The following is a 21,189-nucleotide window of genomic DNA, read 5'->3' as shown; positions in this document are numbered from 1 at the left end:
GTATAGGCTCATCTCTGCAAGACACTGAATGCCCTTCTTCCCTCCTCACCACAAAAGCAGCATAGAGGAGTCTTTTTCTCAAAAGCAGCATTTGCTGCTCCTCAGCTTAAGTCCCAGGTTGCTGTGCAACTGGTACATGTGGGCTTATAGAAAATTATTATTGATTTAGCCACACCAATGAAGATATGCCTATTTAGAACAGGCTTGGATCCAGTCCACTTTGTAAAACAAATAAAAATGAAAATTAATTATCAAACTGAAAGGCTTTGCAAGGAAATTTTGAGCTCAGGGTTCTTTTTTTCTATGTGAGTTATAAACCCTAGAAAGTAGCAGGTTTATAATGGAAATGCTGACACAACTTTAACTATAGCGTTGCAAATGGCGATGCTATAATTAAGCTTTGATCTTCTTTGGAAAAAAGGAAGAGGGAGGTTATTGTTCAGTGAACTGCTCTGTCATTTGCTGCAGCGATTCTTAATTGTGTCTCATTACGGCAAGATGATCATTACTCTACTTGTCTATCTGATTTAGAGACCACTAAAAGTGTCTTGTAACAAGCAGCCGTCTCCTATGCAACAGTCCTTTGGCTCTCACCCTCATTACTCAGAATCTGTCCAATTATTTGTCATTAAAGTAATAAAAAGGGCTGCAGCAGAAAATGTAGGAGGTAATTGTTGGAGGCCTGCCGAGGTAAAAATGAAAACTGTTTTCAAGGCACTGGGAAAGGGACATCATTAATTAAGTGTTAGAAAATATGCAAATCAGTCACAATCTCAAGAGGCTGTAATAAAATAGAGAAAACATTATTATCATTTGAGGTAAAAGAAGGCAGAGTTACCCAGTCACTGTTAGGTTTAGTCATTTTCTAAGGACGGCAATGGCGAAAGGGGGAAGGCTCCAAACAAAACGAGCAGACTGGTGTATTTCAACATAAGCTGGCCTTCTAATGTTCTGTAGCTCAGAGCTAGGGAGAAGGCAGTGGTAGTAGTGGATCCCAGATTAGGATTTCCTATGAACAACATTTAGCTAATCATTGGATATACACACTCCATTTCCTTCACAAAATGTCAGAAAAGATATTGAACAAATGTGCGTTCCTTGTTTATATTATGGAGTTTGTTGTAATTTACACTCCACCTTCATGGGTTCATTTATTTCAGCAGAGAAAGAGAGAAAGGAGAAAGAAGGGGAGAGAGAAATGGCCAGAAAGGAAGAGGAATACAAGGTGCTCTGTTGCAACTAATTGCACAGAGAAAAACATTGTGTTTTTTCAGCTAACTGTTTACACAAAAAAATTGATACAGGAGTTCTGAATCACATATTCCTAAAGGGAAGATTACTGAAAGGAACTGTAATTTGGGTGGAATGCAAGTACACACAAAGGTGTTGCTCATCACTGCAAAACAATTGAGGCCAAAAAAAAATCAATCTTCCTTTATGCTGAGCTTTACATAGGAAAAGGATATCCAAATTTGGGAGGGAAACAGTTGAAATATTTTTTAACTGACTTAATTGAACTTAGCTGGACTATGGAGGTTGCTTTCCAGAGTAGAAATGCATGCACAGGGAGGCAGCATCTCCACTCAGAAAGTCTCTCCATGACATCCTGGCAGGATCCTGTCTGGGCTGGGAAGGGAAGAGACATCTTTCAAAGCACCATAGATTTATAAAATACATGTTGTGTAAGGACCATCAAGGAACTGTTTGATCCATGGCCACCCCATATTCAAGCTTTTGCTGAGGTCTGTCAGGTCACCTGAGAAAACCTCAAGAGTAAAGCTTCCCTGTCCCTTGCACATATCTCTGCTTTCCTGTCTGCTCATACAAGTCCTGCTTAACATGCAGTTTTGAGTCTGACAGGAAAGAACCACTCCTTTGGATATATGTATGGAAGCAAGTTGGTAGACAAGTTCTGGCTTTGGGCCAGCCTTGGCAAGGTACATATGGGCAAGTAAAATGCTGGATGTTGTGCTTTAGGAAAAGAGAAAGTTATATTTAGATTTACATAGATCAGATGTCTTCCTTTTTTACCCACTCAGGTCTAACACAGGATGATCAGGCAGAAACCATAGGATAACGTGACACTCCAGCAACAGTGGGGTGAATGAAAACTTCACCACTAAGAACTAAGCTGCAGCGAAGTTTAGTCTACTTTAGCTGGTAAGCAACCAAAGTAAATGCTAAGCAGATAAATCAAATTATTTTCAAATAAACATAATCCATTTCAGAGGTTTTGATTAAAAATAACTTGAAGAGAATCATATTTCTTAGTGTGAGGTATCAAGTCATACTTCCCGTGTTTGAGAGGTTCCAAGTAATGACACATGATGTCTGTGCCATTAAGTGAAACTGTTTACATGATAAGTGTGCTCTCAGGGAAGAAGAAAATTGGCTGAGCAGCTGAGCAGCCACCAGCCTTTCATGTTATAGGCACTTCTTTCTGAAATGAGTTTTGAGATGATTAAATGAACATAATGCTCTCTCAAGGAAATAAGCCTGGTGATCTCAGTGCAACTTTCTATGGGCTGCAAAGTCTGTTTCCTATTGATTGTCCATGCTGAGGAAAAGGCAAAGGTTGGCAAGGAAAAATATATAACATCTGACTCTTTAGGGTTTATGCAAAATACACTATGTCCAGGGAAATTTATCTGTTCATTTGGCTACCATTCATTTCTTTAGGAACTGAAAAGCATTTTACAGTGGCAGCAACAGAATACAAAAAGTGAAGAAAAGTAGAAAGTTATAGTGAATTCACAAAGGAGCAGAACAGGAAAATGAAATAGTCATAGCTACCCCTTTGACACCAACATTCTGCATCTGAGCATTTAAAACATATATCATAGGCATTGTGAAAATACATATCACTAGTTACTGGATGCTTGCAAGTTTAACAAAAAGCAGTGTAAAGCAGATATTAACTCACTAAGCTTTGAAGCTGTCTCCCTGTAAAGGAAAACAAAATGTATAAACAGTGTATGTAATTTTAAATTGCCATTGTGGGCAGCTCTCCAGATATGTACAACTGGAATACTTTATCCTAGGACGGAGAGGAAATTTCCATCCTACAATCAGGTAGGATGGTGACTGCAAAATGCACAGAATATCTGTAGGATACAAAGCTAATTCCTGAAAACAACAGCAAGTTGACAACAGGATGTTCTCTGTAGTAGCATGGGAGGAGAATAGATTTTTGGGGAGTTCCTTTTTTTTTTTTTTTTTTTGCTTATGTTGCTGAGGTGTCTAGAACACATTTTGGCAGTCTTTTCACAAATTGCAAAACTATCCTGAATGTATTTGATTTGAATGGACGTTCATGCCCATGTGAACTCATTTTTATACGGTACATGATGAACAAAACCCCATTGCACACAGTCAGAGTTTTTAGAGTCTCACATCTCAGTCAAATCAAAACTAGTTTTGTTGAGTGACAGCATTCAGTGCATTTCAGTTTATCCCTTATACATCCCACACACCACTTTCAAAATCTCAGATATTTTATAGGTGTTGTAGTAAAGACAGCAAACATAATTCAGAGACAGAGGAAATGTTTTATCTGTCTGTTCTGCTCTAACACATACTGAAACATTTTTCTGTCCTACCACTCTTAAAGACTCACCAGGAGAGCTACACCTAATACCAACAAATACAAGAACACAACAAAATAGGAAAAGTTCCAAAAATAATAATAAAATAATTCTTAATCTATGTAAATTACAAAACATTAAAATATATACATGTGTCATGTTTGTAATTACTTGTAAGGAATAAGCACACTTTTTTGTATAGCCCATCCTGGCTTCCTTCTAAAAGTTGCATTGTACATTTTCTCTCTCTTTCCAGTTTTCAAACCCAACTACAGGTTATAAAATTAAAAAAGAGAATATAAATATAATCAAATCCTGAATTTGTAGTATAGTAAGCTTAATTTGATTTTTAGGACATGTTAAGTATCCTTTTTCAGTGTATGCTAAATTACAGGAGGTGGGGTTTTTTTTCAGTTGGTCAATTCTCACAGTGTAAGGTTATGATCTCCGTAGGCCACTTCAACTTAATGCTTGCCTTTCATGTGCCATTTCTCTGCCTCTCATCCTTTGCCTTTGTCCCATTTGCCTTCATTATATCCTTTTTATTACTATTGTTTTAGGCATGGTGTAAAACAATGCACACTAAAGGTACAACTCTCTATCCTCCTGTTTTCCCAAGACGACTTTTTTCGGCATTAAGTGGACAGCACACCAGCATTGCAGCCAATGTCATCTGCAGATTGATTTTTTTCTAGTGCTTGGAAACTCTTATAGGAGGCAATTTTATCAGGCCTGTGAATTCTAACAATCTGAAAATAAGAATCTCCTCAGTCTCTATTCTAAGCTTTTCATTAGATCCAAATCCCTGACTTCCTTCTGAGAATTAAATGAAGAAAATTGGAAATACTGATATCCCATTTTGTCTTCAACAAGTTAAAGCGCAAAGTTTGCATATTCACTCTCTGAGATCTATAATTTAAACTTGAGTATGCTGGATAGAAGGTGCATTTACTCTTTGTCTGAATACTTTTGATAAGCTTAATAAAAATGGAAAATATTGAAGCAAGTTTCTGTTCATCTACATATTGCAAATATTTTTCACTACCTGTTGCCCTTTTGTTTTTTCAAAGTAAGTATATAATTAGTTTGACTATATTCTTTCTTTGAAGATAGACAGGGAAATCTATGACTTCTGAAGGTGGAAAACAAAGAAATCAATAGGTGTCTGTGTCAGTGGGAACCTGAGGGGATTTATAAGTGTGTCAGTAGGAGCTGCCGGTTGAGCTATCTAAGGAGCTATTATACATTCTCCATTAATTTTACTGAGTTTGTCACAGATTATCTGTTGATTCTGATTGAAGAATCATTAAAAAAAATAATAAAACAAACTCTGCTCACTTAGACCAGAGAGAATACACTGGGAATCTACTCAACCATGTCTCGTCAATGAGTTTTGATACATATTCATCTACCCAAACAAATACTCCCTACACCCACACAGGCTCAAGGACACTTACCAGCTTATGTACAAAGTAGGCTGGAAATGTTACTTATGAAAGGGTTGGGAAAGAAAGTGAAGGAAACCTTGGGTAAAAGAAAGGCTCTGTCAAACTATTTGTCAGTTTTAACTCTTGGCACATATTACTTCTGATCATAATTTTTGCTGCCTTATTTTTTTTTCATAAGTACTGTGCATCTCAGAAGAATTTGTTATACATATTGTTCTTTAAGATTAAAATGTTATCTTTCAGTAAGTTTTTTTGGCACAACTATACTTTCCTATAAATTAGTAGCCTAAAGGCAGTAGAGGAAATGAACAGTACGTTTTACTTGTTTCTTTGATTTACTGTAGCAAAGAACTAGCACTCCTGGGTTTTAAGCAGAGATCAATTATTTGATTCTATAAGAAAACACTATTAATTAATGATAGGGTACCTTACTTCAAACACAATTTTATAAATCTTCTGTCAATTTACATTAGAAATTAGGTCAGCTTTGAGATCTGAACAGGTCCAAGCCCACAGGATACACATATCCAGAGCCAAACTTTTTCTGGACAAACATTCTGTTCCAGTTATTTGCTGATCCCAAATATCATGAAAGGGATTCTTTATATTATGTCTGGGAACTGTAGCCTGGGCTAGTAATCTGCATTCTTTTTAGTCACAGGTTTATTAAATAATTTTAAAATGCAAAAGAATAACTGTATGGAAAAGATTAAATAATGCACTAACTTCTTGCTATGGGAAGACACCTACACTCATCTGGAAGGGATCTTCTGGATCGTATTTAGTTATTTTTAATTGATAGCAGGCTCTACAATTTTAATAGTAACATAAAACACTTCTCAACTTTTCTAAAAAATAATGATAAAATTAAAGCATGGCCCTGATGATGAACATCGGCTGGACCACGTGTCTGGATAATAATGAATTTTATTTAAAACACATGTATAACCACCATTGATAACAACATTAAACTGAAAAAAATAAATAAAGAATAACATAAACAAGGAGGAGCAGCTTGATCAATTTAAAGACTTGCTGAGCTGGATAGGAAGTCAGCAAGAATAAGTGGAACAGGCATATGAAACTTCAAAAGCTAAGAGAACCATGAAAACTGGGATAGTGAAACTGAGTGGTGATGAACAGTAGGAGAGAGATTGTCACACTCTCACAAGGATGCAATGCATCTGGCCCTTTACAGTTATTTTCTAGCATTCCTACATGGGCAATGTACTAGGTGTGCACAGAAAAAATCATGGCTATTAGTAGCTATAAATAAGTACTCTCAAAAAAACACTGAAAACAGAGCCATTCCCCTCTTTCCTCCATTACTACTCCCTTAACGTGCAACTAACACATCTTCAGTGATCCCACATCTTCAGTGAGATAGCTGACAGGAGTAAAATGGCAAAAAAGCATATTGCCAGGTTTTTGGACAGTAAGTTTCAAGCAGTTACATATATAAATTTTTTATGAGATCAATTTTCTGGTTACAGCCGGTTGTTATTGCATCTTCCATAAGTCAAACAGTAGCTTACAGTGTAATTATCGTACTCTTATGACCTATTCCCATGAGTACTGTCAACAGAATTTGACCCAAGGAGTTCTTGTTGTTCACACCGTTTTGCAGTAAAACAGAAGTCATTTAGAAATACCTAAATGCTTCTTTTGCATTGTAAAACTGAAGATAACTGTAAAAGACTTCTATGTGCACTTTAATGTACATATTTATGAAAATAGGAACCTAAATAGCATAACAAGGTGTCCTCCATATATCATGTTGGAAAAACTCTGATGCCCTCATGTGGGAAAAAGATATTTTAACACCTGCCAAGTTGGCTGAAAGTTCATGCTGGGAAAAAAACCAAAATGTTGCACAAAATATGTGGATGATATTTTGATGTTTAGGACAGTATTAAATTTATTTCCATTTAAAATTGAGCAGGAATATACTCCAAACAAACTAAAATAAAGACACAAAAAATATTTCATGCAAAAAGTCTTTCAGAATCTTGAAAAAAATCAGGTAACAAACACACATAATATGCAGCATTCCTATGAAAGGCTTTACTTCCTGTAATTTCCTAAGTGTCAGGCTATAAGTGTTGTGATTTAACCTCAGCTGGTATTTGAGCCCCCACGCAGCCACTCACTCACTCCCCCTCACCCAGATGGATGGGGAGGAGAATTGGAAAGGAATGTAAAACTTGAGGGTTGAGATAAGAACAATTTAATAATTGAAATAAAATAAAAATGAAAGAGCAATAATAATAACAACGATAACCGTTATAATAATAATAATAATAATAACAGTTATAAAGAAAAGGAGAGAGGGGGAGAGGAGTGAAATCCAAAGGGAATGGAGAAGAGAAGGCTAGTGGTACACAATAGAATTGCTCACACCCACCGACCAATGCCCAGCCAGTCCCTGAGCAATGACCAGCAGCCCCGACCAACCACCCCCTGTATACCCAGCATGCCGCCCCATGGTATGGAATACCTCTTTGGCTGGTTCAGGTCACCTGTCCTGGCTGTGTCCACTCACGACTTTCTGCGCCCCTCCAGCCCTCTCGCTGGCAGGGCCCGAGTAACTGCAAAGTCCCTGACTTAGTGTAAACATCGCCCAGCAACAACTGAAACCATCCCTGTGCCATCAGCATCGTTCTCACACCAAATCCAAAACACAGCACTGCACCAGCTACTGAGAAGAAAATTCACTCTATCCCAGCCAAAACCAGAACAGTGTCCTGAATTGTGCTTTAGTTATCTATTTAACAAAATACTAATGAAAAATAAAATCTGGATTTCTTTTGTTTAAATTCACTCACATCTACATTCTGAGGCAGAATAAAATTGTAAAAATCTTGCCATTCTGCTGATTATCTGCCTGTAGCTTATTCTTCATGTCATACTGAACATGAATAAAAAGCAGATCTGTTGACACTGATTATGCCTGGATTTGGAAATTTACCATTACTACATAGTTATGCCAAAATTGTCAAGTTTTTTGGGAAATAACCTAAACTTCTAGACATATTATAAACCCCAGAGAAAGAATTCCCCATACATCAAAGACTACAGAATTCCTATATTCATATGACCTGACTACATCAAAGCCTATGAAAAAGAAAGATATACGTGTTATATGATTTAAACTGACGGCCATTCCTTGAGTTTTCTCCCCAGGATTGTCTAGATAAATGTGATTACATTGTCTATGGAACCCCTTTATTTCTTTTTCCATGATAAAATATATATGGCAGAAAAATTAGTTAAAGAACTCAGGTTTGGTTTTTTTTTTTTTCTGTTAAATGGCCCGTGCACAGTCTATTTTCTGAGTGTATTCATTATTTCACCATAAATACTTCACGTGAACATATCTGCCCAAGGGTCTACTGCAAACTATTCACTTTGGTTATCATATTTCTTTGACCATTTTTTATCCATTATTTGTGCTGTGTGACTAAATCACACGAGTTACATGGCATTGTTTCTGCTTGACAATTACTTGACTGAAGAAAACATTTGTAAAACAGAAGGCAGATCATTTCAGCATGAATAGCATATTCCTAAACAAATGTCATTAGTTTTATATGTATATGAATATTCTTCTCAAGAATAGCAAATCCTCAAAAACAAAAGCCTCTTCAGAGCAAGTGTTTACATCAAAAAACAAAAGAGTAAACAGAAGCCTACATTTTGTCTAGGCAAAACCTATCAGAATTTTAGGCCATGAGCATACTTTTTTCCCATTACTTGCTCAGCTTTGGTCTCTTTGCTTAAACAAATGCTAAGGAATTAGCAAGCACTACAATCTCTAAGTCAGAAAACAGACAAATACCAATCTCTAAGTCAGAAAACAGACAAATACAACACAAGAAAAATGCAGTGATGCTGCAACCAGCACGAGTAAGCTCTTCAGCTTTATGCACAAGTTTTAGACTGGTCTAAAGTCTATTTAGACTTTAAGTTCTCATTTGTAATAAGCAGGAGAGAAGACCATTAAATTCTTTTTTTTCCTATGGGTTGCATGATTTCCCATTTGAAGCAATGCTAGAGATAGTAATGACAGCAGCTGATCCATCAACAAACTGCCTTAGCCTGGGGAGGACGGTTACCTGTAGGAACAGAAAGCTTTACCGTCTATGCAATTTGAAATTTTACAGTATTTCCCACATTTTGATATTTAAGTTCCATTTATCTAATACCATTAGAAGGTGCATCTCTTCAAAGGATTATTGTAGACCCTACCACCCAGTGAATCTCAAGAAACGGATACAAAGAAATTGAATTTTGTTCCAATAGCCAGAAGAGTGATGTGGCCTAAAAGGTAGCTTTTGAAATACCGCACCGCTTGTCTCCACATTCACAGAAGCTTGTATGTACACATTGTATGGCCAGGGCTTTATTTCTTTGCAAAATTATTGTCAGACAGTGAGGCAAAACATGGAGGGTAAAAAAAAAACCTGCGAAGCAACAAGTATGTTAGAGCAAAACCATAGGATTATCCTTTTAAGAGTAAATATTGACACTGTCATAGTTTAATTCCTATAGAACATTTTTTGCATATCGGGCGAGTTTCCCTGTAAGGCTAAGGATGACACATGGACAGATAGAAACATCCTCAGAATAAAATCAATGAACCATGCTCTAGTTTTGAAGACAGGCTTTCCAATTCACACTGAAATCTCAGAAAATTTCAGTACTCAAGATGACTTCTCTTTAGCACATTTTTTCTGGATAGCTACCTGGCTTTTACTTTGGCTGTCAAATATCCCAGGAAAAAGACTGTTCCTCCTACATCATGAGGAGGTCTTCACCAGTTTAGGACAGACCCTAAGATGACAACAGATCTAATCCATAACATTCACACATTGCTTTCTGTCACAAAGGGGCCTACACCTCCTTGCTTACAAGCAACCTGATAAATGTTAGAGTGCCCAGCAGTTAAAAATAGTGCTTTTCTTAATGACCGATATAATTTTATTACATCCCCAGATCTGACACATTTTTTATTTGCTCTTGTGCTCTTTGTTGCAAGACCTATCTTGTTGTTCTATCTCTGCACAGTGCAAATAGTTCAGTGGAATTCTGGACTTTCAATTTTGAGTAGTTCAATGTAATAAACTACACTTTAAGAGTGAAAGCAAATCTTCACAATGTTGCATGTAAGTTACACAACAAAGGGAAAAAATGGGCCAGGGAAGAAGGTATACTTACCAATAGCACTATATAATTACAAACAAATTAGATTCAAGTAAGAGGATTTTACAGTCTTTCAGACACCTGTGAAATCAATCAGTATATTATGTTATTTGGGACAACTTGCTTCATATTCTGTATGGAGATCTGTCCCATGCCCATAGAGAAGAAGCACTTTAAGTTTGATAAACATCTAAAGGACATAGCTATGAGAAAGTTGCATGAAATATTAAATGCAAGATAATCAGCATATTTAGCAGGAGAAGGACTTAGTTTAGGGTAGCTAAAAGTACTTTTGATTGAGAAATATTGTAACATTAATTAAGAAACTCAAATGTGATATAGGAGCAGAGTTGTGTCATGAGAATGAGACATCCAGCTCTCAACACACTTCATTATTTCCATTACTAATAGGGCAGGTTGCATGAATAATGCCAATCGTGCTCTGAGAAATAAGATCTAAAGTTGGGAAAGACAGAAAATACTGTTAAAGTCACCACTGGAGGATACTAAAATGTAGAACTTCAGTAAGAGCAATAATATAAAATTTAACAAAGATAACAAGTAAAGCAATTCATTTAGGAAAGGAGAAAAAAAGGCAGATAAATTGGGCTATACAAACTGGCTGGTAGGATTATAGAGTGTATCAACTAATACAAATGGATTAAAAATAAATTAGTATGAATATACTACTGAAAAAATGTCAAGTCCTACACTGCTGTATAGTTCTAAGAATTGTACAAATAAACAAATAAGCTAACTATCGCATTTTGAATTGGTTAGATCTCAGCTAGAGCATTGGATTCAACTGTGGGTGGTTCCTTTTTTATTGCCAAATGCTCAGACAAAAATAAGAAATTTGGAACATTCAAAGGAAAGTAAGAAACAGTGTAAACTGCTTGGAAAATATGATACAACAATGAGAGCAATGAGTCCACAGAAGGTGACAATAGAAGATGTAGTAACTACCAGAACATAAATAAATGTTCTAAAGTGAAGGGCAGTCAATTATTCTCATCAGCTAATGATGATGGAACAAACATTATCTTAAACACTGCATAAATAGCAAGCTTATAACTGTTGGTACTATAAGGTTCTATGGGAGTCTTGAGGAGGTGTGAAGTTACTGCCTGTAGAAATTGGACTGGACAAGAATTGCCTTATAAATCACTAAATCAGTCTGTTCAAATGCAAACACATTAGACTAGAGCCATCACCAGTGTTCTGGCTTTTAACGGCCGTGAGCAACAATGCATTTACCCATGATCCACAAATGCATTGCTACAGTTGTAAGTATGCTAGTGTTTGCACAGTTGGTGTAAAAAGCTGTTTGAGCAGCTATTTTGCAAAGACATTCTAGTTCTTTAATACATTTTTTTTTTTCAAATAAAGCTAGCCTATTTTAAGTTACATAGTGACAAACACTTATGCAAATGAGATTAAAGGCAATTTAACAAAGAGCACTGGTGAGTTTGGTTTCCAAAAGATGTTTACAAAATGATTAATTTACTGTAGTGCATCAAGAATTAACATATGGTCTTTTATTATGAATGAGAACTAGCAACTACCTGTCTAACTCCATGTGTACTGTCCTGAAAAAGTATTTCAAAGCCCACAAAGAACTCCGCTTTCAACAGAACAGAAATATGATTAAGTCTTGGCTCAAAGATCTCTTGAACTGCTGTCCAATGATTTTGCTTTGAAGTACCAGCCTTCAGATAGAAATGTATAGCGTGAAGAAGCTAATGCCTTTCAGAAACAAACAAAAAGCTTCCTGAGCTCTCTAAGTCTTTGTTCTGAACTTCTGCATCTACAAGGAGTTTTGGATCATGGTTCACTTGGAAAAGGAAGTAAAACCAAATATTGCTTGTGTTTCTTGTGTCAAACATCGCCTGCTTGTTCACATGCCCCCTTCAGTGTTTCACTGAGGAGTCTCGCTACACTTCCTCAGAAGTTCATTTAAAATCACCAGAAAAAAACACCAAAAAGCACCTGAAACAAAACAACAAAATAGCCCAACTCTCCAAAATAATGCAAGTTATCCTGTGAGAGACAAACCTCCAATGTTTTCCTTTAATGGTCCAACAACTTTGGAGGATGTTCTTAAAATTGCTTAAAGGTGGCTAAAGGTTGCTTGTCAAGAGCTCCCCTTTCATTGTCACTCAAAATCTCACTAAACTTGGCAGAATTAGGAAAAAAATACTGATACTTAGTAAAGATTTGGTAGAATTTAGCTCAGACTTAGTTAAACATGTAGTTTAGTATGACTGAACACATTCTTCTCAGATGCTAATATAAACTACAGACAATGTCTCCCCAAAGTGTTTAATGTCTTCCAGGCCAAAAAGAAATCAAGGGTTTTTCTTGCTACTCTAAGTCAAATCTGAGATGAACATGGGAACTAACCGAAGAACCTCTTCTAAACACAATGCCTTCCAAACATGCTGCCTTCTGGCAGTTCATCACCCCTGAAATGGAAATTGACTGATTTGAACACAACAGGAGACCAAAAAAGGTTGTTTGACATCAAAAGTGGAGTAGACAGGCATGAACAGCATGCTAAAAATGAGAATTAAGGAGGTGAGAGAGGTTTGGGTTGGCAGTGGGAGGAGCAGAGAAGTCTCAAAATGGTGAGGACAGACCAAGGAATATTGCAGCCAGAAGCCAGCACTGTGAAAGAAACTATTTGGGAAAGTCTACATGTTGAGGAGAAAAGGGTAAGTCTGGATGGGCTTTTCAGAGATACAGAGCATAAAACCAGTAACAGATAGATCAGGGGGAAAAAAATACTCATTCTTTCCTATAGTGCTGCATCTGTAAAGCTAAACCTAGAAATCCAAACCAACAACTCTTACAAGGATTAGCAGTTTTGGAGTAATTCCCTTAAGGGCGTGCAGTACAGCTGGACACTGAACTGCTGGCTACCAAGCAACCTCTGAGTCTAAAACTGCTTGTTTGGAATATTATTCCAGATCAGCAATCCTGCTGAAGTTTGTAGAACTAAAGCTAATTTTAATTTTAATCAATGAACTTGTATTTACAAGTTCAAAGCCAAATAAGCCCAAAGCTTGAAACAAGGAAATAAAATACTTGGGTAAAAACTTATGAATTAAATCCCGTGAAAAGAATGCAGACTTAGCATTTTATTTAAAATTGGTCGTTAAAAATGGGAAGAATGCCAATTAAGAGTACATTTATGCTGCGTGCAAGTGACTTGCTAGACAGGCTTCATCTACAATATCGATCAGACACTCAGTCTGCCCAGCAGCTATCCCTGGATCCCAGTCTCCCTAGTTGCCATCTGTACATAAAGACAGACAGACATGGGGACAGAGACACACACAAGCACAGGGTTGGCCAGGACTCCCCTGGTCCGTAACAGACTCCTATGTGGTCTAACCTTTAGGGACACATAGACATTCTCACACCCAGAGCTGGCTTTTAAGACACCCACTGGCCCTTTGCTCCCAGGTGCCTTCACCTGCACATTCACTAGCTGGTCCTGCTTGAGCTTTGTTGGCCATCACACATGCGCCCACATACCCTCCTCGCTCCAGTCACCAGCACCCTGGACACATGGCTCTTCCACCCATGGTCTGGCTCCATTTGCTGGCATTCACAAGCACGCACGCATGTACACATGCAAAATGGAGTCCCTTACCTAGGAAAGAGTCTAAAAGGAGTTTAACAAGAAGATAGGACAGACAGTGCTGATCAGGCACAGGGGAGGGCCAGATGAGCATACTGACCACACATGACCAACTCTTTTTATCCCCTTACCCCTCTTTTTTTTCCCACACTTCCTCCTCCCCAAATCACCTAAGTCCCTCTCCTTTTCTACCTTTATGCCTCCCCTAAATATCCCAAAATAAGTCTGGTGCAATCCTGAAATGCTCTCCCTCTTCATGCCATTACGTGCCTCAACCCCCTGGACAGCAACCACTCAGTGCAAAAGGTGATTGAGAGGTCTGCTCCTGATGACTCATTTTGATGGGTTTCATACCAGGATGCAGGGGCTGAAGGTCTTCTGAGTCAGCTCTGGAAGGACCTGGGCAAGGTGTTTGCTACTCAGGAGTCTGCAATTTGAGTTCCCATCTGCAATTGTGTGCCCCTGTGCTTCTCTGAGCTTGTAGAGATAGGCCTTTGATGGGCTGATGGCTCCTGGGATTGCCCTGGGGTTAACTGGGGCAGGGTATTATCTGGTGTCTCAAATAGTACTGACGTTGTCTCTCTATGCCCCTTTGTGGGCATGCAGAGGAGCTTTTATCACACAACCTGAAAAAGTTCATTTCAGTCATGAACCATAGTTAATACTTTCCGTTAGCACTAGCAACTAAATAGTGACTAATATTTCTGTGCTCGTATTTTCCAGAGAAAGTATTTGAGTGTTTTGAAAACTTCAGGTAGTAGTTTACAGCAGAATATAAAGATACAGAAGGCTTCTTTTAGGCCAAAGTCTATTTTATTAGCTGGTTTGTAAGTTATTCATCCTTGGAGTTACACAGTCTTATCAAATACAGTTATTCCTTTGAAATGTCTGACTAAAATCCAATTATTGTTCAGCTCAGTCAGTATGCTAAGTTTGTATTGAGCAGATCACACCTGACAAACAGCTTATGCTTCAGGATTCTTTCCAAAAGACAACTTATGGTGATACTGAGCTGTTGCTGAACAGTTGGTTGAAACAAGGAAATAAAATACTTTGGTAAAAACTTATGAGTTAAATGCCATGAAAAGAATGCAGACATTGGGCAGAATGAGCACCAGGTATTTCCAGTTTAAAGTTAACCTATTGATTGCAATTGCAGCACTTCTTTTTTTAAAAGGTATACAGTTTTATTTTATGGTACCAATAATAGAGCACTTCCATGTTCCAATCTAAGTAAAATTCCTTCTAAAAAAGAGCCTACATAAACTTTTCAATAAAATTAGTGCTTTCTCAATCAGTTGGTGATTCTTTTTTCGTCACTTGATTGTAATTCTATTCGAACCCCATGCTCCCTGAATAACCAAGGTCAAAACTAAAAATCAAACAGGTGAATATTTTCCCCTAAGAAGGCGGAAGAGCTTCCAGCAATGCTGCTATTACTAGTTACCTTTTTTTCCTTTTACACTATTTTACATTTTTATTATAATTATTGTAATATTTTATAATATCACATTTTATTAGGTTTTTTCAATGTTTGTGGTATTTACACTCATGTGCTCAATGTAAGCTTTTACGCTTATATCGCTACCCATAGTAGAGCTGTGCATTTTAATTTTAAACATCCTACAACAGTAGGTCTAATTAAAAAGGAATGTATGGTAGAACTTTTTTGGTAAAAACATTGAAATGTACTGATGACCACAGTTCATGTTAGTTTATGTCAATGTATTTTGTCGGCAATAACTCAACAATACTCTGCAAAAGCTGATGAAGTCTCATATGAGGCAAGGGAATAACAGAAAGGGGGGAAAAGGGGTTCTAATCCCATCAACACAATATAGACGACTCATATTAAACCTCCTTAGAAGTACTGATAAAGCCCTGCATCAGGTGTCCAGGAGAAAACAAATGGCTATCTCTGAACTACAGACTGGAACTTCTGGAATTTGTAGAAAGGGAGATACCATAAAGCAGATAAAATGAAAAATAAAAGTTGAAAGGGCATGAGTACAGTTGTCCAAGTTGTAGTGTTCAAAATATTCCCTTCACCTCAAAATAAGAATTGAGTGAATAAAACAAATTTTAAAGTCCATGATTATAGTAGGGTTTTCCTTTTTTCTTCTATTATAAGCAACAGAAATTCTGTTCTGGCTTGATAAATTGCACTGTGTTCTGACATAATAAAATGCTATACTGATGCTGGCATTGCACTTGATTTCCATTCTGGTCTGTTTCGGTTCTCCCACCACAGCTTTCACAAGTGAATGCTGACACCCTTTCTCATGACTCATTACTAGAAGCTAATGTCCTACATCCAGAGGAAACAGTATTCCTTAAATATGTAACAGCATTGCTGGTGACACTATTTATACAGATTATCTCACGCCAGCTATCTCTAAGGTAAAATACAGTACGGACTTTTGTGTTGTAATTTTCTACAAGAACAATTGCAGAGATTTAGCAATTTTTAGTATGTGTTTACATATGGAGTACAACTAAAATCTTGTTGACTATTAAACCAATACCAGTACTCAGACAACTCTGCATAGTTCCCAGGTTTTGCCACACTAAAGAAGTAAGAGACAAGATTTTTTCCTTTCCTTGTTAAGCTTTGCCTTGGCAGATTTTTGCCTTTTAGACCTCCAAAAATCTTTTCAGAATTCTACCATAATAAAACTAGTCTTGCTTTAAACAATACAAGTCTTCCTCCGCTGTTAATTAAAGCATTGTATTCCCTATCAGGTACAGATGAGAGCTAACTGTGATTTGCTAGCCATCTAGAATGGCTTTTATATGGGAATATTCTACAGAAGGGATGCTTTCAGCTAATACCTTATCAGCACAGTCACAGCAAAATTATTTGTATTCTTCAATATCATATACAACATCAGTTAAGAAACACTGCCAAATGCTTTAGCAATCAACTGGCTGGATGTACACAGCATGTGCTTGCGTTTGTACACCTCTGTATCAAGCAGAAAATTGATCTCTAAGTTGCATTAAAAACTTCTGGTCAAGCACTACGAAGGAATTAGTATAATCACAGAGCAAGGTACATTGTTCACATTATCTCCTTTAAAATAGAAGAAATAAAATATTTATTAACAAATTAAAATCAATCTTTATTTCAGCAGGGCTGGAAGATTCCTATTTAGATTCCTTTTAGATTCTTTTTAGAATCATAGAATCATTTAGGTTGGAAAAGACCTTTCAGATCATTGAATCCGACTGTTAACCCAGGACTGACAAGTCCATCACTAAACCCTGTCCCTAAGAACCACATCCACACATTTTTTAAACACCTCTGAGGACAGTGATTCCACCACCTCCCTGGGCAGCTTGTTCCAATGCTTCACCAGCCTTTCAGTGAAGAAATTTTTCCCTCATATCCAATCTAAACCTCCCCTGGTGTAACTTAAGGCTGTTTCCTCTTGCCCTGTTGCTTGTTATCTGGGAGAAGAGACCTGTCCTCACCTGCCTACAGCCTCCTGCCAGACAGCTGTAGGGAACAATAAGGTCCCCCCTGAGCCTCCTTTTCTCCAGGCTAAACCGCCCCCGTTCCCTCAGCCGCTCCCCATCAGCCTTGTGCCCCAGACCCTGCACCAGCCTCGCTGCCCGCTCTGGCCACGCTGCAGCACCTCAGCGTCCCTCTTGCAGCGAGGGGCCCAAACCTGAACACAGCGTTCGAGGTGTGGCAAAGTCTTTTCACTTTGAATTCCCAGTTTAGGCAATAACTAGTTCTTTTTAAAGTCTGTCTATTTTTACACGTAATCTTTTACTGAATCTTTTACTGAAAGCTCACATTATTTTTGTCTGAATTAAACATATTCCTCAGCTAATTGCTCTACTCTGAAAAATTATAGGATCTTCTTGGTACTCCCTGAAATTCTTAAATTCTACCCAATAACCAGTAAGTTTAAGGAAAATCATGGAAAGTTTTAACTTCTAGTGCAGAAAGATTAAATTCTACTTAATTAATTTCCATTTAGACATTCAAAATTCCAAAGCAGTGTGGATGTGAGCTATATTAAATTCTGTCTGGTTGTCTTTAGACCAGTACATATATTAACCATAGTTAAGATGGTTTTAAAAATACATGAAGATATAACATATACTGTCAGACATCTAAAAGATTCATGATTTAGCATGCATGCATTATCTGTCTGCACTTGTATGCAGAATGTGAGCACTGGGCAGAAAGCTGGCATCTCTAAAAACATGTGAGAAATCTCTGGGCAAGCAAAAAGAATTTTTTTTTCTAATGATCTTGCTCCTAAGGTGGTGCATCCTTGACATCCCATATAGAAAAGACATCACCAAGAAATATAGCTGACCAGTATCTTTATAAAAGGGAACTTATTGGTGAAATTATTCACTGCTGAATTAGAAGTCTTACACTGACTTTGTGCAGTGTTGTGTTACATACTTGGTAATAGAGAAAGCAAACCATTCCAGGGGAATCTTGAAAGGATTTCTTTCCACTGCTAGTACCAGCGATGGATGAGTTTTATCTATAAATTTAAATACTTGAAGAGGTAACAAGTTGGCTCAGAGTCTCCCAAATGACATCAAACCTAACATGATGTACTAAAGAGAATATTCTGAAAAGAAAATATTTTGAGCAGAAATAGGACCTCAGCTCTGAATGTGTCATAACAGAAAAAAGTCATTTTTTCTAAATCTATATTAGAAAATTTTCAACAAAATGAACTCTGTATTCTACTTTTTAAAATAGGTTTAGTAATTTCAAGAAAAAATTAAAATTCTCCCTGTTCTAATGTCCATAAGACAAAAGCAGAAAAGGGACAACTCTAAAAGGCTTACTGGAAAATATTTGCCGTTCCTGGTCCCATCATTGTTCTGTAATTCTAGATGATGCCAACAAATGCACATTTGCTATGCGGTGACCACATGTGTTATGGTCACAGCATCTCAAAAAACACACAATGCCTCCCAGCAATTTGGAAGCTTCCAAGGGTTTGTGTTTTGGGTTTTTTGGGTTTGGTTTTTTCTTGTTTGTTTTTGTTTTTTTTTTTTTTTTTTTTTTTTATTTTATTCTTGTTTAATTAGGCAAAGATAAGGAGGAATTCAAAAGAGCCACATCACAACACATCACCTTAGTAGGAAGATGGGGTAAGGTTTTCACATGTCACCCTTTACTGTAAGTTCACTCACTCAGTGAATTCCTTTGTTTCCCTCACACAGTCAGCATTGTTGTGTTTTTAAGACTGTTTATTAACCTTCTGCAGCAGAACTTCAGGTTCCCATGCAGAGATCTGGAAATTCAGGTAATTTTTAGTCAACTGACCTCTAGGTTTCTGTTGTGTATTTGGTCTACCAGGGACTAAGATTTGTTTCACTTCCATGTAAATGAAAATTAGTAATGTATAAATGTAAAAACTCAGTATGGATGTTATAAAATTTTAGACTGGAAAACCAATAAAATATTTCATGTATGTTCAAAATGGTCAAATATGTCATTTTTCTTTACAGTACTTTAAACCATACTTTATAACAAGTGCTATAGATTAAAGATAAAATATTCTTACCTTCTCCAGTGTGAAGATTCACATCAAAATACTCTTCTATTTTAGACCTACAAACTAGTATTCACACAGTTCTGTCTGCAGAGCTGATTGCAGCTGGCTGCGGTATTCAGTGTCTGCTTTATAGCTGATGTCAAAGGGGTCAAACTTGTGTTTCATTTTGCAGCCAATTATGTCTTCACAATTCATTTGAAAACAACAAAATTATAAGAAGAAATCATTTTTCAAAGATGGGTTGCTTTTACAGGAAATAAACTTCTCACTGTAATAGTGTTTCTACCACCTGGAAGACCCAAAGGGTTTGCTTACCAGTTTAGCAGAGAATTTCAGGAAATTCCAACTCTCCACAAGTTCTCCAGACATATCAAAACCAGAAACAATGTTAAATACCTGATGATTCTGAATAACTTTCCATTTTAGAAACATTCAACATCTTTTTGCGTATCAGTAAAAGTCTGATATAACTGGGTTTTGTTCCTCTTCAGTACCAAATATGCCAATAACACTTTACTGGTTCTGGAAAACACTAGGGAAGGTCAGGGGTTTTGTTGTTTTGTTGGGTTTTTTTGTAGAGAAAAAACCCTTATATATTCATGTTCAATGATATACAGGTACCATGAAAAATAAGTATGTTTAATAAATATTAATGAAAGTTGTGTTCTTTGTCTTTGAATACTATAGCAAAGCATGCAGCTGATTACCTACAAGTACTTATCACTGAAATTTGAACTGTTGTAACTTAGAACAATAGTACATTTTTTGAATACTTTACTAAGCAAACATTTAGGCTATGCTACCTATGATGCGAATGTTTACTCGTATCCACTCTTTAACACAGTTAAAATAATTTTTTTCTTAATACATACAGCTCTTTCCAATGGAGGACTATAAGCAAAAAGAATGAAAAAGACAGATTTCCTGACAGCAAACAGTTAAGCATATACGGAGAGAATCATCTTCCCAACACACACACTCCTTCCTTCCACTATATTAGGTTGTAAAGTAATTTTAAAAGTCGTTTTGAAGGACTCACAGGTCTGTTATTAAAACCAACAAAATATTTCCTTCTTTTTTGAAGTATAGAGTTTTTTAAATGGAAAAGTATTAGCTATTGTAGAAAATGTCTTAAGATAGGCTTCAAAAGAAAGGCAAAGAACACCAAGTCACAGTGTCACTGTGATATGTCCCATGCAATTTTTCAGATTTGTTCTTTTGATATCTTTGTCTCCTTCCTTTCACACTTCTCTAGAATTACCCCTTTAACATGCAAGACATCACTACCTAAAGTTTTCCTGAAAGTTTTTCCATCAGAATCCAGTTTTTCTTCAGAAAGCTGGATTTCCTTTCAAATAACTGGGCCAAAACTGGTCAAATTTTAGCCTTAGCTTTTACAAGCCATTAAATGTCTCCCTTCCTTTTGAAACTATCATGGGTTTGATTTCTTTTTAGAAATTATTTAAAGTAATTCTGAAACAACCAAGATGACTAGGCTTTTTTCTGTTGCATTGGTTGAATTCAATGGCATTAAAAACTCAGGAACAAGAAATTCATTAAAGCTGCCTAAATGAAGAGAAGGAATACTTAGATAATCAGTAGTATTCTAAAAATGAAAAGAAAATAAATATAAGTGATCAGATCTCATCCCAGAAGCCAAATTTCTTTTTTATCAGTTTTCAACAGGTGATGTTTGAAAATAAAGAACAAGATTTTTTTCTGGAGTAGAAGAGTATTGTGCAGAGGAACTTGTCTTTTTTGGATTACTC

Source organism: Falco naumanni, chromosome Z, assembly GCF_017639655.2.
Source record: "Falco naumanni isolate bFalNau1 chromosome Z, bFalNau1.pat, whole genome shotgun sequence".
Taxonomy (NCBI): Eukaryota; Metazoa; Chordata; class Aves; order Falconiformes; family Falconidae; genus Falco; species Falco naumanni.
The sequence above is the reverse complement of the archived record's forward strand: the minus strand, read 5'-3'. Positions refer to the sequence as shown.